This window comes from Dendrobium catenatum, unplaced genomic scaffold (assembly GCF_001605985.2).
Source record: "Dendrobium catenatum unplaced genomic scaffold, ASM160598v2 fragScaff_scaffold_1056, whole genome shotgun sequence".
Taxonomy (NCBI): Eukaryota; Viridiplantae; Streptophyta; class Magnoliopsida; order Asparagales; family Orchidaceae; genus Dendrobium; species Dendrobium catenatum.
The window spans coordinates 5,540,856-5,567,062 of NW_021319518.1; the positions used below are offsets into that span (position 1 = coordinate 5,540,856).

Consider the following 26,207-nt stretch of genomic DNA (forward strand, 5'->3'; position numbering starts at 1 on the left):
TTGCATTTTGTAGAACTGAGAATCACGTTTTATTTTGATTTATTTTGTAGCTCTTCTGAGCAGTAGTGAGCTGAAGGTTCTCTTTAAGGACCTTATAATTTTTTGCTTAATTAACACTTAGGCCCCTGTTCGAGTTTCAACTAAAAAAAAAAGAAAAACATGGTGATGTTACTGTCAAAATGTCTACAATATTTATATTATTATATACAAAAATTATACAATACAAACTCGATAAATCATGAAAAAATTTATATTTTTTATCAATTTATGAGAAATAAATTGTTGAAATTCAAAATGAGATTTGAGTTACTTATAATGAATAGACAAATTCTTTGAATATAATTGATGGACAAAAAAACCCTGAATAACCTTCTCTATCTCCTCCCACTTTCTTTTACTTTGGAAAGACATGACACTGAATTCAAAATTTTCATTTTTTTTAAAAAATTATTTTAAAATTTTGAGTTTTTACATTTATCTACTTATTGATTTCTTATCATATATTGGTATCATTATGCACGCATGTTAGATTCATTTAATTTTTAATGCAATACAACACATTCATAAACATATGGGATAGGGTTGTAAACAAATCAAGCCAAGTCAAATAGGTGCTTGTTTATGTTTGAGCTCATTTATTATTAGCTTGTTCAAGTTTGGTTTGAGATCGATTCGAGAAAACAAGTTTGATTCCTTTAATTAAAAATAGATGTGTTTTTTTAGTTTGTGTTTAATTCATTTTGTGCTTATCAAGCTTTAAAAAATGAATTTTATCGAGCTATTTAAGACCTTTACTTTCTAGATATTCATTAGCTTAACAAACAAACCTCATCAACCCTACTAACAAAATTACATCTAGCCTACTGAACATATATAATGAGTGTTTTTTATATCAAAAACGCCCCTTCATAAGCCATAAAAATGAACAAATAACTCTTAAGAAAATATATCAAATTAAAATTTATAACAAGACTTAATCGATTATTAACAAGCTTATTTACAAGCTCTAAAATAAATATTAATCAAGCTTCTTCTTTTTTTTTAAGTTAAAATTCATAGAGGGGCCTACGAGTTAATATCCGAAAAAAAAATTCCTTAAAAAGGTTCAAATGCTCCCTAATACTCAACAAGTTACAATGAAAAAGCCAAACAATCCTAATGAGCCGATGAACCCTACTACTAACAATATATCACCGGGGGTGAGGAGCCAGCACCCAAACAAGTTCCACCTAGTTCCAAGCTTAAAGCTCACATTGCACATATTGGTAAACCTGCAAAAAGGATTATAGCAATAAAAAAAAAACAAATTAAAGGACAGATATCAAATCGGGTCAACGGGTCGGGTTCGGGTCGAACCCGGAATTGACCCGGCACTATTCGGGTCAACCCGAACCCGACCCGTTTTTAAAAATGGTGGGAGGTTTCTGGACCCGAGCCCGACCCGATTCGGGTCCGGGTCAACCCAACCCGACACGAAAGCCCAGGGTTGACCCAAAATTGCTAATTTTCGGGTCAAAATCAGGCCAATCTCGGGTTTTCGGGTAAAAACTGAGGTTTCGTGTTACTTTGGGGTCAATTTCTGATTTTTAAAATGGGTTGATTTGCTGAACCCGAACCCGACCCGTTTCGGGTTCGGGTTCGGGTCTTGTTTCAGGTCGTGTCAAAAATTGACACCCCTAGTTGGAGCCATGCTAGATAAACCATCTGCAGAAAATAGAGCCATAGAGGAATACAAAAATATAGATATACAAACATAACATTTTATGTGCTTTATCGAATCGGCCAAACGAGCATTTCTCCAAAATATTAAAAACCCAAATAAAACTGATAGAGAAGGAATTGTAGCTAAACATAGAACTATCAACAATGGCAATAAAGGACATACAAAATATAGCAGAACATAGCACTAATATCCTCTACTACCAAATGAAAAACCAGCCAATCATCCACAGATCAACCAAGAAACACCCCATAAAAATGAAGATCAAAACCACAGACCAGACTATTAATACATGAACAAACCAACAAGGCAAAAATCCCCAATCGAGCAGCAAAACAATCCCCAAAATCAAAACCCCTAAATAAAGCCACCAGAAACAAAAGAAACAAAGAAATCAGCTGGTCCTTAAACAAGGCAAACTAGAACGATCAAGATGAGTTAACCCTTTCAACATATGAGGCAGGTTAGGCCTAGCAAACTCAGATATGCCCAGCAGCTTGCACCCAAATGTAGCAAGCCAATCAGCACACATATTGCCTTAACCAAATATATAAGAAATAAGAAAATTAATCAGGGCAAGGCACTGCTTCATTTCACTAATCAAATAAAAATTCTTAGCATTGTGTTCCATACTATTCTTAAGAAAATGAATCAGATGCATAATATCAACCTCAATCGAAACATTATTAATGCCTAAGGAAAGACAGGGATGAATACCATAATTAAGAGCTTAAAGCTCAGCCATAATAGCTAAAGAATCCAACAAGGGACAATCACATTTCCCTCATGATCCCTAATTAGACCACCACAGCCAGCAGCAGAGTCATCAAAAGACTCATCAGCATTTAACTTAAACCAACACTGAATAGGTTTAAACCATATAACAGTCATCTCCTTAATAGACTTAGAACAGTGCTGAAGAGAGATACCAAAACCAGCAGCCACATGATTGTAACCTTTAAACAAGTCAACATTGATTAAATTAACAGCCACACAATTATTAACGAGCTTCTTATGGAGCTTTTTTACTAGATTTAGGCTTCATTTGGGATGGATTTTTTACTGCTTTCTAAAGCAATATTTTAGTACAAAAACTTGTTAAACTAAAAAAATTTTGTGCTAGAAAGCCACTTCAGAAAACAGTAAGAAGGTTATCCCAAAAGAAATCTTGATTGACATCATTCATGAACATAAACAAGCTGAATACATAATTGTTCAAGATTGTTTATTTAATAGTCTAGTATTTTAAAAATTGTTCAAATTTGTTTGATTACTTAAACAAACGATCATAAACGAGTTGTAATCAAGCTGAGCCATGAGTAATTTGTCGAATGCTTAGTTCATTTGCAACTCTAATGGCCATGTTTGTATTGTCACTAATAGTTATAAGCATAAGTTTGAATTATCAACCAATTAGAAAAAAATAATTATTATTATAAGCATATCAAAGAGTATATACAACTAACTAATGATTTCTAAAACAAGTATGCTATATTTTTTATTAGCACGATAATGTTATCTACATAAGCTGCAGCTAAACGAAGACAAACAAATGCAAACAATACTAAAATAATCATAAAAACAAGAAAAAACGATATGGATTATCATAGTGAGCAAAAAAGAGAAAAAAAACAAGGACGTGTTTTGGTAAAATCAATCAACCAAAGAAAAACAGTCGGAAAATTTGAACAGAACTTTAAAGGATAAAAATAGTAGGTCATCCCAGTCTCCCAGATACAGATAGCAAAAAAACTTCTAGCTTTGAGATAGATGTATTTAGCACCAATATTATTGCATCTGGAAAGCTAAGCGCTCTGTACTTCTCGTCAGGTGATCAAGCTCAAATGCCCGCAATCAATCCAAAAACAACAATATCAATAATGAAAATTGATACGTCATCAATAAATTATCTTGATCGGGCACGCATCTCGAGGCAAAATCAAGTTGGACACTTCCGAAATTTACCATCCGAACTCCAATTTCAGCAAACTTATAGTCGAACTGAACGTCTCGAAAATACGAACCTAACGACACCAAATTCGACTCAATCTGAGCCCAAATGTGTCCAAATCAGGGATCCGAAGCGCTGTTGGAAGGTTCGAACCACAATTTAAGTTACCAAACAATTTTCAAACATGACGTGCTTATAATCAAATCGAGCGACTCGACGAGACGAATCCAAAGAGCCCAAGATCACCGAATTCCGATATCATTAAGACCTTCAAATGTATGACAAACGGTTCATTATCAAGGGATTCAATATCGGCCATCCATCCAACCACTCCGCATAACCATAATCTCTCCCATATTTACGGGCCAAGCCACTCCAGAAATCTATAAATAGGCTCCTCCTTTCTCTTGAAGGAGGAGGCTTGAAGCAAGAGAGAAAGAGAGAGATCGGAGATCGCTTTTGCCTCTTCGCTCCTCCTCGACCACCGTCAAAATTCCGCCAGAACACCGCCTGACGTCATTACTCCGTCGGACCACCACATGAGGCCCGGACTTCTGCCGGACCACCACCTGACGCCCGGACTTCTGCCGGACCATCACCTGAGGCCCGGTCTTCCGCCGTACCACCGACTAACGTCATTGCTTCGTCGGACGACTGCCTGACATCGTTGCTCCGCCGGACCATCACTTGAGGCCCGAAATTCTGCCAGACCATCACTTGAGGTCCGGACTTCTGCCGGACCACTGCCTGACGTCATTGCTCTGCCGGACCACCACTTGAGGCCCTCACCTCCGCTGGAGCACCACTTGAGGCCCGGACTTCTGCTGAACCATCACCTGAGGTCCGGACTTCCGCCGTACCATCGCCTGACATCGTTGCTCTGCCGGACCACCACTTGAGGCCCTCACCTCCACCAGACCATCACTTGAGGCTCGAACTTCTTCTGGACCACCACCTGACGCTCGGACTTCTGTCGGACCACTACTTGAGGCCCTCACCTCCACCGGACCATCACTTGAGGCCCGGACTTTTGTCGGACCACCACTTGATGCCCAGACTTTTGCCATACCACCACCTGAGGCACGGACTTCTGTTGGGCCAACATCTGATGCCTAGAGTTCTACCAAAATACAACCCTACCACAACGGTTTTTCTGACCCCGATCTCCGGCCAACTATGGTCTTTTGGACCCATGTCTCTTGCTGACTATGGTCCTTCTGGCCTCCGTCGGCTACTACAGTCCTTCCGACCTACATCGCCAGAAAATAGTCTTTCTGATCTAGGTCTCCTGCATACTCTGGTCCTTCCGACCTACACCGCCGAACAATGGTCTTTTTGACCCCGGTCTCCTGCCTACTACGGTCTTTCCGACCTCTATCCTATTAACCATGGTCTTGCCGACCAAGCAAACATGTATATCTTGATTATTGTAAATCCCACCATGTAATGCGTTCTATATGATGTACATTTGTGACATCAAACTATTGTCTTCTCCCAAGGAAGGGCCTCATTTGTAATCGACTACAAATACTAGTGGATCCATTCAAACTGGGTCAGACCTTGTAGTTTTTCCTTCTTTTTCAGGGGTTTCCACGTAAAAATTTTTGTGTCTCTTATAAACACTACACCATCTCTCTTATCTGATTGCATGTTGGATCTTTGTGCAATGCTAAGATGCTACACTATATATTTCTCTAGCGTCGCGACTACTCCAGGACGCAACAAAAAAAAATAAATCAAACCCCACCATATAGGCCTTCATGATTTCCATATAGTTTTGACCCTAAAGGCCTTCATTTCTCTTGCAGGGATTAAGATATCACTTGCTAGATACCTAGCAATCCCAACTTGGATATACACCGGATGCCTATCATTGATGGCAACCTACTAACTACAAGGATATTGCAAGCATGTGGGAAAAAAATATTGATCTGTATGTACTTAACCCCGATTGTCTATGATCAAAGGTCTAGGCTTTATAAAGAACTTATGACCTAACCGATTTCAAAATTTTCGACACCTAAACTAATTCTAGATGGGCAACCGACACCAGTAAAACAATCAAATTTGCTAATAAGTACAATCGCAGTCATCTGGGGCAGCTGGAAGTCAGGTCAGTAAAGAAAGTTGGACCAAAGAGGTTTACCAAAATCTCGCGGATTGCAGGAGAAACTGAACGGTAGGACTCTGACGGAAGGACTCTGGCGGTGCGACTCGGTAGCAGCGGGACTCGCTGGCGATGGCGATGGCGATGGCGATGGGAGCTGTAGTCACCGACGGGCAGATGAACCTCGGGGTTGATCGGACTGAGAAGAGAGAAAAGAGGGCGAGAGAGAAGACGATGAAAGACCTCGAAGGATCGCACACGCGAGCCGGATGGATTGCTATAAGAAATTAGGGCTCTGAGCTGCGGTTTATTAAAGTCTACTGCGACAATTAAAACTAGTATCTGTTTAAAATTGTGACCGTTGGAAGTTGTTCATCCTGCTTCTATTATCACCAGTTTTAACCACTGCAGGAAAGGATCTATAGCAGCAATTTTTAAATTGCTGCGAAAAGATCCCATTTCTTGTAGCGATTCATTCTAGCAAGTAGCTAACAACTATCATTATTGTTGAGCACTGCCAACACCACTAACCATCATCATGCCCATTATTGTTCATTGCCCTCACCGGCTAGAAATCTCTGTCACAATCGCCTACTGCAACCACCACCCCGATAAGGGCCATCATGTTAGTCGCCATTATCTGTCATTGTTGCCACTGTGCTGGTGTCGTCGCCGTCTTCACCACCACCACTATTGCTTCCCCACCTAGCCTATAGTCGTTAACTCGGCCCTACCATCGTGACCACTATACAAATTGACTTATGTGAAATTTAATAAAAAAATCAACTCGTATTTATGTTTATATTTGCTAATATATATTTTATTTAAATGAAATAAATTATGATTGGTATCTCAAAAATAGGCTCCTTATATTTTTATTGAATGTTGTGCAAGTTATTAATGTCATGTTAGCAGCAATCGAGGGTTTGGAGGTAATGAAGGTTATCAGTGAGTCAATGCCACCGAATGAATGAGTATGGCAGCTAGGGTTGTATTCTAGTCAAGTTGAGCGGAGCCAAACTAATAATCATGGATTGGACTTGATTTTGTCAGATTGAGGCGTCCTTTGGGACATATTTTGTACTACTTTCTAAAACGATTTTCTAGTATAAAATTTTCTAATTCAAGAAATTGTTGTACTATGAAGTTGTTTTAGGAAGTAACAAAAATTTTTCTCAAACGAAATCTAAAAGTTACTCACGTTCAGTTTAAGCTAAAGCTCAGCTTTGGCATATGTGTGCTCATATTGACTTCTTTAAAGTTTCTCTAATATACATATTTCATAAATTTCTTACTTAGATTAATCAAACAAGTACTTACACAAGCTAATAAATAAGCATAAAATTTGAATATGCACTAAATTTTTAATATTAACAAATAATATAACTAGTCTAAATGAACAAATAATTCAATAAATATAAAATTTGAATCAAAGTATTTGATACTTATTAAACAAGAGAAGAAATAAATCATTGAAGCTTTTTCAATAGACATATAAAGAATTACCAACAATGTTCTTTAGATTAGAACTATACTATCATTTAATATATATTTAGTTCATTTTTAGATTCACGAACTGATATAAATATAATTTTCATGATATAAAAAGGGACTCTAAAATAATAAAATTAGCCAACATGTCTAAAGACATATATAAATTTGCTTAACTAGTTACTTAGAATGAAATGTAATGAATTCATTTAGCCCTTTATTTAATAAGGGGCAAAACTACTTAGTATTGAGCTACATTTTTGGCAATGAGGAAACCATACATTCCTAATAGCTTAGAAGTGTTCAAATACTAAGACGCCACATAAGTTTTAATAAATTACTTCTTGTTAGTACCCGCTAAGATCACATAAAATTATGGGTTCATAATAAGCACACAATACTAAAAAGTCCTTAATTAATGCCAAGAAGACCATCTTAATGGCCTACCTATAATTTCATAATCACTAATATTAGCGATCACATATCATTTATGTTTGGCCTTTAAGGTCTACTTCATGCCTCCCACTTTCACTATGTAGTAAGTATGATAATTTCTTATATAAGTATCCATTAAGTGTATATGAATCAAGCAAAAACATATGTTGAGAGAAAAATATAGTACAAAATCAAGTATGTATAGAAAGCACTAACAATGCATTTCAACCTAAATAAACTTAGAGAATTAATCATATCAATAAAGTAAGATCATAATAGATTAAGAGACTGTCTGCCTAATTGACAACATAGAGGATTAGGTAAGTTTCCAATTGAAATCATTTTCTACTTTCTTCAAAAAATAAACTCCTCTTAGGCTCTCAAAAGCTTTTTCTCATGCACTTAAATTCAATAAACTCCTATAAGAGTTCTCTTAGAGTTTTATAGGTAGTAAAAAATAAATGATTCATAATGATTTTTGACAACTAGCTTCAATCATGACATAGGGTCTGTATGATAAAACTTCTAAGCTAAAATTATATGATCAAAAAAATTTGTTTTCATTTTACTCAAATTGAATCAAGTAAATCTATGAGCAAAACCAAACCAATTCAAATGATATCCAAGATTAGCTCCACTTGAGTTCAACACTGTTTTCCTTCAAGCAAATCTAGTAAGAAGCTGTATTTTTCTTCCTTGTGGACCTTCAATTGCTTCTGTATAGCGAGCTACACTAGGGCACGGCCCCAAAAACATCTAGCCGAATCAACCTTCAACAACGGTATTAAGACTAGGCCCAAATTTAAAAGGATCTTCATGTTGGCCCAATAGTAGATTAATGATTAGTCCCAAAGTTAACTATTTTCATTGCCACTCATTTAGGGGTGTCAATTCGGGTCAACGGGTCGGGTTCAGGTCGAACCCGGAACTGACCCGACACTGTTTGGGTCAACCCGAACACGACCCGTTTTTAAAAATGGGACAGGTTTCCGAACCCGACCCGATTTGGGTCCGGGTCAACCCGACCCGACACGAATGACCCGAAGTTCACCTAAAATTGCTAGTTTTAGTGTCAAAATCGGGTCAAAATGGGTCAATCTCGGGTTTCCGAGTCAAATAAGAGTTTTTGTTTCAATTTCGGGTCATTTTCGGGTTGCTGGGTCAACCCGAACCTGACCCAATTTTTAAAACGGGTTGATTTGTTGAACCCGGACCCGACCCGTTTCGGGTCCGGGTTGACCCTAACCTGAATTTTTCGGCTCGGATTCGGGTCGTGTTTCGGATTGTGTGTCATTGTACTCTGCCTCTGCTGCTTATTTTTATTATTATGATGATCTTTAATATCATGCATGTACTTCTAAATTGCGAGCAGCATTGCAGTGCAAGTGTTCAAGAGTTTCAGCTGTGTAACAAATCCAATAAAGTTCTCTTAATTACGGCCAATATTTGAGTAAGATATGGCAAAAAACTCCATTTGGAGATAGTTGAAATTTGCTGCTTTGCTAAATCCTATTTTTAGATCTGAGATTTAGGTTTTGTTTGGCATGGCTTTCTTACTGGTTTGTTGCTTAGAAGGCAACTACAAGTTTTATTTGACTATTATTTAAGAAAGCAACTTTCTAATACAAAAATTTATGAAGCAACTTTCTAATATAAAAATTTCTTGAATTAAAAATTTTTTTATTAAAAAACTTCTTTAGAAAGTCGTAAGAAAACTATCTCAAACGAAACCTTAGTGTTGGAAGAGAAGAAGAGAGATGATCTCAAGGTTGCTGGCAGTTTCTTTCGTCAGATGAGCGAGGAGGGGAGGATTGGGAGAAAATGATTGCGGCTTCTTGTCGGCATGCATGCGCCAAATATCAGATTGAAAACAAAAGTGGTTATTGGTCTACAAGAAAATTTTTAAGATATTGATTAGTAAAAGTTATTTTGCATCGTAGCTATTAAATTTGATTAAGGCTTCATTTGTGACGGCTTTTTTACCATTCCTTAAAGCAACTTTTTATAATAGGAAGTTGTTTTAAGAAGCAGTAAAAAATCATTAAAATACAACTTTCTTACTTCTTTCTAAACCAACTTTTAATTACAAAAATTTTTTTGAAGTAATAAAAAAATTGTGGTCAAAAGCTGTTCCAAACGAAGACAAAGTTTTGACATTGAAGCCTAGCTTATAAAAGTGGATTTGTGAGTTTGTGATTAAATTTAATCAAAATTAAAAAAATAATAATAAAAATTACATCAATTAATCTATAAATAATGCCTTAAAATTTTTTTAATTTTTTCAATCATTAGTTAATGAATAATGAGTAAAAATAATTTTTATTCTTATCAATAAATATCAAACTATTAACTAAAAAACATTGATACATCATCAATAAATTATCTTGATCGTGCACGAATCTCGATGCAAAATCAAGTTGGAAACTTTTGAAATTAAAATTGGGATCATATGAACTCTCATTTCATCAAACGTATAGTCAAACTGAACGTCTCGAGAATATGAACCCAACGACACCAAATTCAATCCAATTCGAGCCCAAATGGGTCCAAATCAAGGGTTAAAAGCGTTGTTGGAAGTTTTGAACCACAATTTGGATTATCAAATGGTTTCCAAACATAACATGCTTATAGTCGAATCGAGTGGCTCGACGAGACGAATCCAATGAGCCCAAGATCACCAAATTTTGACATCACTAAGGCCTTAAAATGTCCATCAAATGGTCATTGATCAAGGGATTCAACATCGGTCGTCCATCCAATCACTCCCAATTTATCCTTGATCTCTCACTTATTTACGGGTCATGATACTCCATAAATCTATAAATAGACCACTCCTTTCTCTTAAAGGGGGAACCCAAGCCAAAGGATTTAAAGAGAGAGATCGAAGATCGCTCTTGCCTCCTCGCTCATCATCGACCACCACCTGAGTTCTGCCGGGCCATCGTCTGACGTCGTTGCTCCGCCGGATCACCACTTGAGGCCCTCATCCTCACCAGACCACCACTTGAGGCCCTCACCTTCGTTTGATCACCACTTGAGGCACTCAACCTCGCCAAGCCACCACTTGAGTCCCTCACCCTTGTCGGACCACAACTTGAGGCCCTCAGCCTCACTGGATTACCACTTGAGGACATCAACCTCGCCAAGCCACCACTTGAGGTCCTCACCCTCATCGGATCACCACTTGAGGCCCTCACCTTCACCGGACCACCACTTGAGGCTCTCACCCTCACCGGACAACCACTTGATGCCCTCACCTTCGCCGGAGCACCTCTTGAGGCCCTCACCCTCGCTGGACCATCACTTGAGGCCTTTACATTTGCCAGACCATCACTTGAGGCCCTCACCCTCGTCAGACCACCACTGGAGGCCCTCACCTTCCCTGGATCACCACTTGAGGCCTTCAGCCTCGCCAAATCACCACTTGAGGCCCTCACCCTCGCCAGATCACCATTTGAGGCCCTCACCTTAGCCAGACCACCACTTGAGGCCCTCACCTTCGTCGGACCACCACTTGAGACCCTCACCCTCGCCGGTCCACCACTTGAGGCCCTTACCTTCGCTGGACCACCACTTGAGACCCTGAACTCCGCCAAGAGTTCCACCAAGTCACTGCCGGACTACTAATTGACGCCTTAACTTCCAAGTGACGCCAGATTTGATATTAAACTTCAACCATACGGTGGATATTTGTAATTTAATCGCCCTCAAGGACGAGTCAGCCCAATGTACTCAACTCAAATTCTAGTGAAACCTTTTCAATTGGGCTAGGCCTCGTGGTTTTTCCCCTTTCCAGGATTTTCCACGTAAAAAAATATTGTGTTCTCTGTGTGTGAGCTAGATATCCGTGCTACACTAAGACGTAGAATTAAAACTCTATCACCGCGTATATTCTAGCTCGCAACAAATATTAATATATTTTGTTATATAACTAAACCCGACTTTTTTCCTAAATAAATAAATCTATGACAAAGTGATTGATTTGCTGGGTATTTCAATAAATTTACAGGTGTGAAGGACAATAAAATAAAATAAAAAAAGAATAAAACAAGGTGTTGAGGACAACGAGCTATGGATTTTGGGTAGTTTTGTGGATGTTTATGAGAGGAGCTGATATGACCATCACCCCAAAGATGGAGTCAAAGTATTTTTACCTATTGGATTTCGTAATAAGTTTGAATTAAATTTAAAAGAAATTTGGCATATCTTTTGTCCTCAATAAATGGTGGCACCTTCTTTAAATTTAAATTAAATATGAGACACTTTCAAGCATTAAAAGTGTTAGCTATATCTCTCCCTATTGGAGCAAAGCTTATTAATAAAATATTTCAAATTTCAAGATAAGATGTGTTTATGTATGTTGAAGTATGACCCTCTCTCTTGTTTGAACCAACTTACTTATTTTCCTTAGAGCTAGTATCTAGCTCCTTTATGAATGTTGACTTGTAGTAATCTCTTTTGTATGTTTTCTACCAACACCAATAGGGGTGCAAATGAGTTGAGCTCGAGTTAAAGGGTGTTCGCATCAAGCTCGACTGTCGAATATCAAGCTCAAGCTCGAACTTGAGTCGAGCTCAAGATCAAGCTCAAGCGAGCTTGACTCATCTCATGTCGAGCGACTCGTCTCATGCCATGCCCGACCTTTGATTCGTCATACCGCCCGCACCAACCGATATATCCTTTTCCCGTCCACACCACCAAAGGGCGCTATTTGGTCTCTACATTTTCAAATTTTATTTTTAAGAAATTTGAAGTTCGAAAGGTCAGAAATCAAAAGAAGTTTTGAAAATCAGTTAATCTTCAAATCTTGGGAAAATCTTAGCTTATCGTTTGATCATGATATATTTATTGGAACTCGCGATCCTAATGTATATATTAGGATTTTGATGATCATAAATATTATTAATTATACTGATTTAAATTATTATTATAGGTGTAGATTATTATTTTTAAATTAATATTTCAAATAGAAAGATAAGATAAAAGATAAAGTGATATCTGACATATATAAAACAAAATCAAGAAGAAGAATTAAACTTAAAATTACAAATATTAATTTGTCTAAGACAATAATATGTCAAAGAAAATTAAGTGTGTCAATATATAATTTTCTATTTTTTTATTTTCTTTTATTTTTATAGGAATATGGTAGACTGAATAATCAAGCACACACACAAAAGTGCAAAATAGAAAACTTAAGAGTTAATAAAAAACATACTATAATATTAAAACTTGAAAATAGTAAAATAGCGTGGTATGAAGGCCAATAAAATAGTACGGTATAGAAATAGTGAAATATGTAAACAAATAAACTAGTACAGATGTCAAAATAATAAAGCAAAAAACAATCATTCTTAAATCATACAATTATAATAATGTCATACAATCAATAAAGATATCACATAAATCAATTAGTGATGAGAGTCCTTAGGAAAACTGCTAAAATCAATAGCCATATAGTGCAATAATATCTAGAAATTGTTTAAAAGTGTAAACATAATGTTCAATTCTTCTATATATAAATATTAAATAAGTATCTTATATCACATACTCAGTAATAGGAATCACATGCTTAATAATAATAAATTAATACAATAATAATAAATCAATAACAATAATAGTAATATTGAATCAGTAGCATTATTAATATAAATTAAATCTATGACAGTAAAAGTAAAATAGTATAATAATAATAAATCAATATATAAATAGTAATTAGTACAATATATGCATCTCAGTAGTCATATTAAATAAATAAAGAACTCTAACTTGCACAATATTTTTCAAGTAATAAGTAAATCAATAAATTAGTAATCAGTGGCTCAATAAATAAAGTGATCATGCTTTAACCGTCGGCATAGTAATTAACTCCTTATAACTTTTAACTAGAGAATCACATAAATAAGTCGATGATAACACAAAATCATACTATTTAAAGAAAAGACCGTTAATTCACCATCATAGTCTTCAACCAACATTAATAAATAACCAACATGTACTCATCATTTACACATATTATTACAAAAGTAATAGCAACCAATTATTATCCAATTAGATACCTATATTCATTCATAATAAGTATATTAATAATATGCGTGTATTAAAATATCAAAATTACTATTTTATGCAAATCATACAAAATACAATAATACCATTTTACCCGATGATATTTCATACATGTTAAAATATTTATAATAATCAGTACTATGATATAAAAAAAGTTACGAGGTGGAAATCCACTAAATTTGGAGAAAATTTAATAAAATAAATTTATGAAAAATTTAACGGTCAAAATTGAAATCTTTGAAAATATAAATAGGATAAAAGTCACCTATAACGATCTGAGTAATTTTTTAAAAAAGCGGTAAACTGAATCGATTGTTAAAATCTATATTTCTCTTTCCTCTTTTCCTTCTCCTCCTTATATATATATATATATATTACATTCATTTGAGTGAGGTTATGTGATACTATTCTGTTCTAATTAGTTTAGATTATGTGATACTATTATGTTCTAATTAGTCGGGTAGGTAGCTTTCCTCCCTTGTTGGTTAACTTCCTGTTTCTCTGGTTCGTTGTATTCTATGTTCGTCTTATGGGTTGGATCTTAGTTGTGGCAGTTGGATTTTGCTTTATTGTTATTTCCTTATTTATTGATGGAAGAAACATTATGTTGGTGCATTGGAGCTTTGATCTTTATTTTCTGTTGGTCGTTGGTTATTGTCGGGCAATGATGTGGCTGGGGCTCGCTTCTTCGTCGTCATGGCTCATGGCAACCTTTGGTGGTCATCCGTTACTCGGTTGTGTTGGCTGCTTCGCGCTTGTCGTCACCAAATTGGATGGTCTGATCAAGCTTGGCTTTCGGGATGCTAGAAGCCCCGGCCAATTACTGAGCCCGTGGGATTATATCTCGATTATATTTTCTTTTGTTGTTCTTTTGCTCTCATATAATTTTGTTGTTTTGCATCCTGTAACTTTTTTTTGGTCTTTAATAAATTTTTAATTAATAAAAAAAATTCAGTTCTAATTAGTTTTAGCAATACAAGAAGCACTTCCACAGTTAAAGGGAGGCATAAGTGGATCTATTAATTTTGACTCCACAGTTAGTTTTAGCAATACAAGAAGCACTTTCACAAAATTAATAGATCCCTCACAATCAATTTGCAAAAGTTCTTTAAATCAAAACTATAGAATCTCAAATCATATGATAAATGATATGATTAGATCAAACAACCAAAGTGCATATAATCTCATATAAAAATATCTCTTTACATGGTGGAAAATATCAAAAGTAGCAAGCATAAACCCTTTCTTCCAATTCTCTAAGGTAATAGTAGGCTCTCCAACAAAAAAAATAAATAAATTATACTTTAGGTTTAGAAAAGTATTAGAAATGATATTTTTTATTATATTTGAATGAGAATTTGACCCTCAACAGTACACATCCTAGAAAAAAGAGTCATAAAACTGACCCCATATAATGGAATAACGACTTGATATTTTATTATTGTTGTGGGGGTTGTAGAAGAGTATTTACATTGCAAGGCTTTGATTAGAAACCCTAAATTATTATGCAATATGATTTGTTCATTAAGATGATATAAGAAAAAAATTATTTTTATTCAATTGGACTATATGATATAATTAAACGGTATGATTAATTTATTTATGTGATTTCCTAACAAAAAAAGCCAATTCATTCAATTTATTTTTCTTTTTCTAAATGTATTATTTTTTACCTAAAAATAAGGATTAATAAGGCAAGCATAGGATATATGAATTCATAGTCGATCTCAAGTCTTGTGCTTCGTAATAACAAGAAATCTTTTTTTTTTTTTTAAATAACAAGAAATCTTATGACTCTCTATGTATTATTTTTACGATTTTTTTGGTTGAAAGAAAAATAGGTGTGAAGTAAAGTGTGTAGGGAGATTGAGAAGTTTGGTGTATGATTGGATGAAAAAAGAAAAAAACAAAGTATGATAAATGTAGTATAAAGTAAATTAGCTCATTTTTTAGATAAAAAGTCTTAGCACAATTTCGAGCGAGCTATTTACACTGCAAGAAAGCTCGTCTACAATCGGTCGTTGCAACCCTTCGCTATTGTCTGCCACACACTTTGGCCGCTAGCCACCACTTCCTCTGTTGCCTCACCGACCACCATCGTCCATTGACTACGGGTCTACAGTCCCTCGGATCACCGTCGCCTCATTGACTATGATCCCTCTAATCTCCATCGCACGGCTACTATTATTCTTCCGACCATTGCCACTCATGGACTACGGTTCCTCCAATAAATTTTCATATAAAACTTAAATGCTAAATTCTGTAGAAACCCTAAATTATTATGCAATATGATTTGTACATTAAGATGATATAAGAAAAAAATTATTTTTATTCAATTGGACTATATGATATAAATTAAACGGTATGATTAATTTATTTATGTGATTTCCTAAACAAAAAAATCCAATTCATTCAATTTATTTTTCTTTTTCTAAATGTATTATTTTTTACCTATAAATAAGGATTAATAAGGCAAGCATAGGATATATGAATACATAGTCGATCTCAAGTCTTGTGCTTCGTAATAACAAGAAATCTTTTTTTTTTTTTTTTTAATAACAAGAAATCTTATGACTCTCAATGTATTATTTTTACGATTTTTTTGGTTGAAAGAAAAATAGGTGTAAAATGTGTAGGGAGATTGAGAAGTTTTGTGTTTGATTGGATGAACAAGGGAAAAACAAAGTATAATAAATGTAGTATAAAATAAATTATCTCATTTTTTAGAAAAAAGGTCTTAGTTTTTAGAAAAAAGGTCTTAGCCCAATTTCGAGCTAGCTGTTTACACTGCAAGAAAGCTCGTCTACAACCGGTCGTTGCCACCCTTTGCTGTTGGCCGCTAGCCACCACTTCCTTCGTCGCCATCGCCCATTGACTACGGGTTTACGGTCCCTCGGACCATCGTCGCCTCACCGACTACAATCCCTCTGATCTCCATCGCACGCCAACTATTATTATTCCGACCACTGTCACTCATAGACTACGATCCCTCCAATAAATTTTCATATAAAACTTAAATGCTAAATTCTGTCTTACTATTGATGCAAACTTTTAAAGACGCAATAAATATCTTAAGTGATATATAGAGTCAATTTTTTAAATAAAACTTTCAGTTGACCTTACAACTCGAACGTAAGAAAGAAATAAAAAATTTGTCAGGTCGTCTAATCGTCCTTGAAACATACATGACAAAGATTTCTATTTCTCTTTGGTCTAAGTTAATGCATCTACGGTCACGCAAACGAGAAATTATTGTTTACGTAGTCCGAATATAGAGAACGGTTAGGATGTTGCTTATTTACTGTTTATTTTGCTGCGTATATTTTTAATACACAGTTTTTTCTATGTATTTTTTGCATATTTATTATGTATTTAGTAAGTATTATTTATTTACTGCTTATTTGTCGTTCATTTAGTGTGTATAAAAAAAATTCGTAACAAAATAAGTGTTAAATACACAACATTCGGACCGTTCTCTACGTTCAAATTGCGTGCACAATAATTTCTTGAACCTCAAACGGACCTAAAAGTAGTGCATACACATCATTGTATTTATCAGCTGTTAATAATTTCTGCTATTGGCCGGCCTGCAGTAACATCAGCAGTTAATGATGTTTACCAGCTTTTTTATTTTTATTTTGTATGAATATTTAAATGTGGTGATGTTTGGAAAGGTTTTTTTATTGTTATTATTTTATTTTTAGAAAAAAAAAAAGAGATTCAATTTAACTTAGGCTTCGTTTGGGACGGCTTTTTTACTGCTTTTTAGTAAAAAAAATTTATTTTTTACTAAAACTCTATTTTAGAAAGCAATAAAAAAATCGTCCCAAACGAAAACTTAATTTACAATTTTTTTTTATACCAGTTCAGCTAAAATTAGTGCATATACATCATAGTATTTATCGGCGATGATACCAATAATCCTGAGATGGGAAATTACATCGTGCGACTTTCAGTGGATAATGATGCTTGCGGTGGGCCAATGAAAGGCCGCAATGGGCAGAGGTGGTCGGTGATATCTGGGAGTCGATAGAAGGTTGCGTTGGCTAGCAACAGTAGGCAATCGATAGCGATAATGTAAATAGCTTACAATGAAAAAGAATTCGATCATAATTGGATAAATTTATAATAAATTAAAAATGAATTAGGAAATGAAAATAGATATTCATTAAAATTTTGCCCTGCATTTCATCATCATACATTGTATTCATTTTACTATGCAATTCTAAAACTAGACCCCTGCTGGTTCGTCAACCGTTGGGATGCTCGCTCGGTTTTCGCCCGCTCTGCTAGGGAAAATGCCCTAGCTCTCTCCGGCGTGTTTCTTTGGCTGGTGTCACTTGCCGTGGTGGCGCCGTCTTCTTCCATTCCTTCAGGGAAGTTCTTCTCCCTCTCTGGTTGGGTCTAGCTTTTGTTGTTTTGGGATTTTGTTTTTTCCGGCGTTGCCGGCATGCCTGTGAATCTCTACGACCCTGATTTTTTCGAGGGTTCCTCTTCTTCTCGTTCATTTTTAGATGTCATTGTGGGCTTGCCAGAGCTTAGGGTTTCTTCTTTTTGTGGTATTCCCTCTCTTTGGATCTCGAAACAAGAAATTTCGGCACTAGCTGTGCCTTTTCAGTTTTCTCTGGTAGGTTTTTTCCCCTCTAAACGACCATCCTTGAACTCTGTCCACCAATTTTTCTTTAATCTAAAGTTGAATGGTGAATTTTTAGTTATTTTGCTAGACCCGACACATATCCTCATTAAGCTAAAAAATGATCTTGATTATTGTTAGGTTTTCAGTCATGAATTTTACTTGGTTTATAACTATTACATAAAACTTACCAAGTGGTCGCCCCTTGTGGATATTGGGGTCGAGTCGCCGATTGTCCCCATTTGGGTGTATTTCCCTCAACTGCGCCCACATCTCTTTTCTCCTCGCATTCTTCATGGCTTGGGTTTGATCTTTGGCAAACCCCTTAAAATAGATACTTCTACCTCCATTGGGTCCAGGCCGTCCCTAGCTCGTGCGTTGGTTGAATTGGATGTTACTAAATCCTATCCTTATAGAGTCTGGTTTGGCCCTGAGTTGTTTGGTTATGCTTAGCAAGTGGTTTTGGAGTATTTCCCTCCATTTTATTCTTCGTGTAAAAATTTTGGGCATTTTTCTGGTAATTGTTATCCGGTGGCTGATATTCCAGTTCCATATAAGGTTTCTAACAAGGATTTGATTATTCCTGAACCGATTTTTTCTTCTTCTCTCGTTTGGTCTAAACAATTTATTTATGTTAAATCCCCTTGTTCGACTTCTGCTTTGTGTGTGATGCATGTGCCTCAGTTGGTTAACGAGGATCCTGTTTTGCCTTTGGTGGAGGTTGCTAGTATTATGCAGGTGGCTGCTTCGTTAGATAATATCAATGTTAATGTTGAGTTTGTGGATAATCGGGTTGCTGTCTGTGACAATGCCCTGTTAGATGTGGTCGATTTGGGTTATGTTGGTGAGGTTGCTATTGTTTCTACTTTTCTTTGTTTCTGAGGGTGTGGTGGGTGAGGTGTTGCCTGTTGCTCTGGACGCTCGGGATTGTGTTAGTGCATGTGGTCGATTGGGTTGTGTTATTAATTCATGTCCCAATTTGGGTATTGTCTACCCGGTCATGTTTTCCTGGGTCTGTTGAGCCTGGTGTGGCTATGGATTTTTCGGATTCGTCTCGCAAGCCTAAAGAATTTTGTTCTAACCGTATGGTTGTATCTGGTGTTGGCTTGGCATTTGTGGGTACTGCCAGTGTTGATGCTTTCCCTGTTACGCCTATTGACCAAGTTTCTAGCCATTTGGTTGATGTCCCGGTTAATCTGGTTTCTCCTAAGGCTTTGGTTGATCATGTGGGTTCCAATTCGGGGGAGGCTGTTAGGCTGCAATTAGATTGGATTCAATGCTCGTCTGACTCCTCTTCGGAGGCTAGTGGGGAGGATGAACCTGCTATTAAGTTTGTTTTGCCTAAGGACCACCCAGTTATTTCTGTTTCCTCTCGTGGGAGAGATAGACGTCGTCGGAAATAATTGAGATTGTGACTGCTACGTTGGTTGTTTTTGTCTCTCCTTATCCACGGATTCTTGTTGCCTTTCCTGGTGATGCTTTTGGTGGCTTGCAGTTTCTGGGAAATGATGTGGCTCGGGCTCATCGCTCCTATTCGTGGCTAGTTGGCAACCTTAGGTGGTGATTCTTATTAGCGGTGATGACTGTTGGTTGGCTTTTGGTGGTTTTTGGCTTTTTCACTCTTCTAGATGGTCCGTGCCCGAATTTGAAGTGGTTCGTAGTCTGCGCCTTTGTTGAGCCTAACGGCCGTTGTGCATTCTTCTCCTTGTTTGAGTGTACCCGTTGTAGCTTTTTCATTGTGTTTTGGCTACCTCGACTTTGTGGCTTGTTGGCCTATGCTGTATCTTTTGTGTTCTTTTGGAATAATTTATATATATATATATATATATATATAAAATTTACTATGCAATCCTTTTTTTATAACTAAACGGCCCTTTAGAATATTGCTATAAAAAAATCCTTGAGCTAATTTACCTCTAATAACTGGAATCCTTCCTCTTTATTATTTTGGAAATTAAACATAGCGAGAGTGGAATTAAGAACCATTATTTAGATATGTGTGACCTTGACGCCTCTTGTTGCGTGTTGGAGATTAATTCTGCCTCTGATCTCTCCATAGGTAGTCCTCATTGGACATTGGGAGTTATCCCTTCTATACTTCAATTTCTTTTGGATATTTAGACTAATTAGTATATATATACGTGCACATTGTGTAAGTGAATAAAATTTAAAAAAAAAAATTAAAGATTGTGTTAAACTTGGATCATCAGATAAAATTGATATTTCAAACTTGTTGAGCCCAAATTTGGACCCTTGACCCAACCAATAGTTGACCAAGTCAACTAAGCCATGGTTGGTCGAATTTGACCCATATGAACCAATTCGATACATTCAATCAAATCACCCGATCTAGCCAAATCAACACATTCAAGTAATCCAAATCCTTAAATCAATCCCATTAAATGGTTCAAAGCATATCCAAATCATTTAAAGTCACATCATAGTCAATTTGACCAAGTTATACATGTGAAAATATTGGTCAAATTTGCATGATTAGGCTTTAATCACCCAAGCTCCTAATAGGTTGCCTTAGGATCCTTCTAATCAGCTCATTAGGACTTTCTAGGTGCCACCTCATCTTTGTTGACCAGTTGACTGGTCAACATAGTCAACAAACCCCTTTTAAGGGGTTTAAATACCCAAATGACATGGCATTTCCATGCCAACTCAGCTCCAGCAATTTGGATCCATTCCAGAATTTTCTTAACCTCATTCCAAGCCATTGGATCAACATCAAATGGCTTGCAATACTCACATGCCCAAGTGGGGACCAAGAGAGGCTTTCCACCTCATTGTCCTTCCAAGTGTCCTTTCCACCTGCTCATAACTGCCCTAGGCCACATGGCATAATCCTATCAGGCTACTAGAGCTATCAGAGCCGTCCAATAGATCTAGGGCTGCTTGAATAGGGCAATACCCCATTTTGAGCCGTCATTCTAACATCTCCAATATCTCTCCATTCAAACCCTATCAAAGCTCAAAATCTCTTCCATTGAGCATTCCAGACACTAATACACATATTCCAAGCTCGATCCAGCCGGTCAAAGCTCGCCGGCGGCCGGATTCCGACGAGCTTAGGCAAAACTCCGTCCAAGTTGGTTTGTGGCCGATCCAAGCGTCTTTAGCTCGAGGATTCTTCTACAAAAAGGAGCGTGGACAATCTACAAATGCAACAAATCCATAAACGGTTCAATCCGTCCTTTGAATCAATGTAAATCTCTAACCCTAGGCTCTTACATAGGTTCCTAAATAGGCATTCATACAGGATGTTTAAAAGCATGAAATCTATTCCCCACTCTTCTTCTCAGTGACTGTCGCCTGGATCTCATTTTTCATGCCATTTAATCCTCTGTGAACGAAGTTTAAAACTTCTTTTGAGTTTAGGGCTTCCGGTTTGCTGAGCTTAGAGACGAAATCATGACCGTTAGTTTAATCTATTTGATTTTAACGGCCTTGATTTCATCCTTCATTCGTCTGACCCGAGCTGCTCTAGTTCAGGATGGTTGGAGTTTCATCCAACTCGATCTGGTCCGTCCTTTGCAAACCGCGGAGGCCTCTAGGACCGTCCGATCTCTTAACAGAGATCAAAATGCAGGATTCAATCCCTGCCATCGGATGGAAGCCGTGGTTTGATCCGAGGGTTGCCAGATCGTGCTGACTCATTTAAGTGAGTTGGCCCACTTGACCGCCGCCTTCCTCCTGAACCAATCAGCCGCTGCCGCGTGTAAATCCCGTTTTAAGGTTTATATTAATTATATTTAAATCTAAAACTTCTAAAAATCATTAAAAATAAAATACTGAACCAAATTTTCCCCACAACCACTTGTTTTTCTCGGAATAAAATCCTCTATTTTCTAAAAATAAAATCAGAACCTGGTTTTCATTATTTTGAAAATTGATTTTTAAACCCTTAATTTTCCAATTTTATTTTCATTATAATTTATATAAATGTCTAGTTCAATCAAAAATTAAATGGCATGATACCTGAGGTTTAGTGTAGGCATCCTCTGAATTTTTTGGGGAGGATTTCAGAGCTTGATTTTAATCCCAAATGGATGTTCAAATGTTTAATCCATTACTTGGACTGAATATTTGAAAATTCATTTGGAAACTTTTCAGTCATCTAATCAATGCATATTAGTATTCCATGGAATCATTGAAAGCCTAACTTTCATTGAAAAATAAGTTCATGTCATAATCTTATATGTTTAAGGGAAAATTGATTTGAATAAATATCATGGCCCTCTTGTAAATAACCCTTCAACCATATATGATTATGTTTTTCAAATTGAATAGAATCCTATTTGAGGATGTGATCTACATCTTCTAATATCTTCAATTCAGTTTGATATGCTTATTGTTTTATGTTTGAATTATCAAATTCATAAGTATTCACATGACTTATGACTTTAATAATTCACCATAATTATTCTATGGAACATTAGGATCACTTCCATCTTGTTCATGATTTGCTATGTGGGGATGTGCTTATAATTAGTGTCCAAGGGTTAGTGAAAACAATTGATTCAAACCTATAACTTAGTGACATTAAGGACAATAATTAAGGACTTATGTTTAGAAAACTTAGAGAAATTCTAATAATTAGGATACACATCCTTTTGACTCAAAACTTTGAACAATTGAACATAGTGACATCTAAAACCCATAGAAAAAGTTTCACTGATACTTGAAAATCTAAATTAATTCTAAAAATTAAAAATAATATATTAAACTCTTAAGAATTTAATTGTTAATACAAAAAAATTAAAATCCCCTTAATTGAACATTAATTCAGACACTAATTTAATTTTGATTAAAAATCACCCTTAAATTAAATTAATTAATTAAAAATTATTTTAAATTTTAAAAATTTCCCAAATACTTGGAAACACTTCTTTTGTTCATTCCTAACCTTTGGAGGTAATCCCGAGAGGTTTGGATTTTATTTAAATGAAAATCCATAAAATATTCGTAATTAAGCAATTTTAATAATTCACTAAATACCCAAACTTTGAAAAATCATAAATAATTATAGAAAAAATCCAAACTGAGTAAACTAAAAGGCTTTTAACTCCTATTAAAATATAGTATTTATTAAAAATATGAACATTCTATAAATAAAACTAAATAAAAGAAGTCAACTCTTTGGTCAACCATATTTCAATGACTAGATCCAAACTTCTAAAAATCATAACTTTATGTAGAATACTTCAAATCTAACAAACTTAACGTTTAATTACTTCCCAAATGGTCAAATATTTAATGAAAATACTAGAACACTAGAACTCTATTGGTTTCTAAAAGTCAACTTTTGACACTTTGATCTAACGGATTGGATAACCATTGTACGTTATTCCAAAATTTGCTAATTAAACTTAAATTTTAGAGAATACTATTCTAAGCATTGAAATTGATTAGACAACTAAATTAATTAAAATTGTTCTCAAAGTACTAAAATTTAAACTTTAATCAAATTTCCCCTTTGACATCTAATAAATTAAGTCACAAATAAGTTGAACTAATTATCCAATATAAGATATATCTGAGATCATACAGCCTACTACACACATATAAAACTATTTGTTCGGACATGAATTCAAGCTTTATGATAGGTCAGAGTTTCTTTCTTCCTGTTTCTATGATGAGGTGATTTACATGTGACACGTGTGTTAATTATTTTAGTTTTCTATGATAATTATTGTGATGATGCTTTTAATTACTGTATTATTTTGATGATGTGATGAGTGATCAATTACTCATATGTTAGGAGAAATTTTAATACTTATGATATTTTTTTTGTAGGTAGTCATGCTCATACAACACTTAAAATGGGGCTAAAAATAAATAATTTATATATAATTGCTATAGGTGCTTCAGCTGCTTAGCCCCTAAATAAATAAAAGCATGACTAAGTGTGGCTAGTTTGAGTCCTTTTATTTTTATATATAATTTATTGGGATGTCTGATCATGATTGCTTAGGATAACATTATAGGAGAGTCTAGATTTTTCTTTTTATAATTCTGATGTAATTCATTCGATGTATAAAGTTGTGAAAGTTTGAAAATAAGACATTTTTAAATATAAGAGATGTATAGAGAAAAGAAAGCCCCTTACAAAAAATTTCTTTTCATTTGGATATCCTTCTAGAGGATGTACTACGAGGAAGTTGAAGAAAGAAGATTAATAGAGGAGCCATAAGATGAGGTGTTGAATCTGAGAAAGTTTATTCTTCTAAAATATTATTTTGGAAGCTTTTTTAAAATTTTATGCATTCTTGATTTGACAATTTTAACTAGTATGTATTGCATTAGAAACTAACTAAAATAAAAAAATTAATTCCACTAAGCTTAGAAGCATACAATCATTCATAAGTACAAGACCACTTAGGAGTCTGTCTAAATATTTGCCTTATCTTCTAAAGACTCAGCCACCCACCCATCTTTCATAAAAACTAGTCATCATGGATTTTATATGATTAGGTAGTTAGATGACTTTTCTTTTTAGGTAGGATATAAGTTCAGAATACATTAATTAGGATACAGGTGTTAGTATTATATAAAATACTAAACTCATTATATATTTAGGGTTCAAGGCTACTATTATCGATACCCTGTAGTATGCCTCATCGACGGATAAGCTCTCTATCCTTCATAGGCTATAAATCTCACCTATTTACATCACGTGGATGACGCCACCTTCATCTTTCTCTCTTGTATGCTCAGAGTGCAATGTTTTCTTTCTCCAATTTTTTTCCCTACCCTAGCCCTTCCAGATGATGATATTAGCTGTGCATGTTGACTAAGCCAAGTTGAGACTTTCTTCCCCTCTGAATAAGAAGCTCCTAGACTCCTCCCTATATGTCAATCCCATCTGAGAATATAATATATAATCCTTAATCGATAGACTTCTTAGGCCCCAACCTAAGATGTAATTGAACACAGGGGCTTGCGCCTATGGGAAACTAAATCCACAACTAATAAACTTCACTCGAGCTGATGTATAAGATGGAAAAAATCTCGTGACTTTGATCATGTTATACATATTATTATCCATCGAGATGCATAGGTGAAAGTCATTATTTTCAATGGTTAATTGTATGTATGATCTCATCTACCATACCATTTTCCCACTTACAAAGAGTGCAAAGGCCTACAACTATTTTGTCCTATGGGATAATGTGATCGTACCCTTTGCATTTTGTACCCGATGAGCGGCGTCCTTTCAGAGGCCCATAAGTTTTAATAGATGTAATTCATAAATTCTTTTTCAATCTTAAGCTCATTGATTCATTCTCAGTTAGTTTGTTAAATGCTAAGCACGTCTTGATTAAGTTGGGTAAGGATCTAGATTATAATCTTATTTTTACTCATTGGTCTAACTTTATGAGAAAATTTTTATGAAGTTATCTAAGTGGCCGCCTTTTGAAGTACATGTTGAATCCCCCGTGATTTTGATTTGAGTTTATTTCCCAAACTTGTGGCCTAATCATTTTTCCCCATGCATTCTTCACGGATTGGGGTCGTTATTTGGTAAACCCCTTAAAATTGATACAGCTAATGTATGTGGTTTAATCTCTTTAGTTTCTCTCATCCTTGTCGAGTTAGACATCACCAAAAGTTATTCGAATAAAGTTTTGCTTGGTTCGGAGAAATTTGGGTATGTTCGGTTAGTGGAAATGGAGGCCTTTAATCATTATTGAGGTCAGTCCAAGTCCCTTGGACATTCTTCTTCAGAAGGTCATAATTTGCACCCTCCTCGTACTGTGAATTGTGTAAATGCCTTATTTGATCCTCATAAGATTGC

At 35.6% G+C, this 26,207-nt stretch overlaps 1 long non-coding RNA gene across 1 annotated transcript; it reads right to left on the minus strand.

Moving 5' to 3' along the window:
- Positions 1-1,044: 1,044 nt before the first annotated feature.
- Positions 1,045-6,113, minus strand: LOC114580481. Its single transcript, XR_003701906.1, has 2 exons — positions 5,818-6,113; positions 1,045-1,271 (listed from the first exon to the last, which is right to left on the minus strand). It is a non-coding gene; the product is annotated as an uncharacterized LOC114580481 (long non-coding RNA).
- Positions 6,114-26,207: the final 20,094 nt, after the last annotated feature.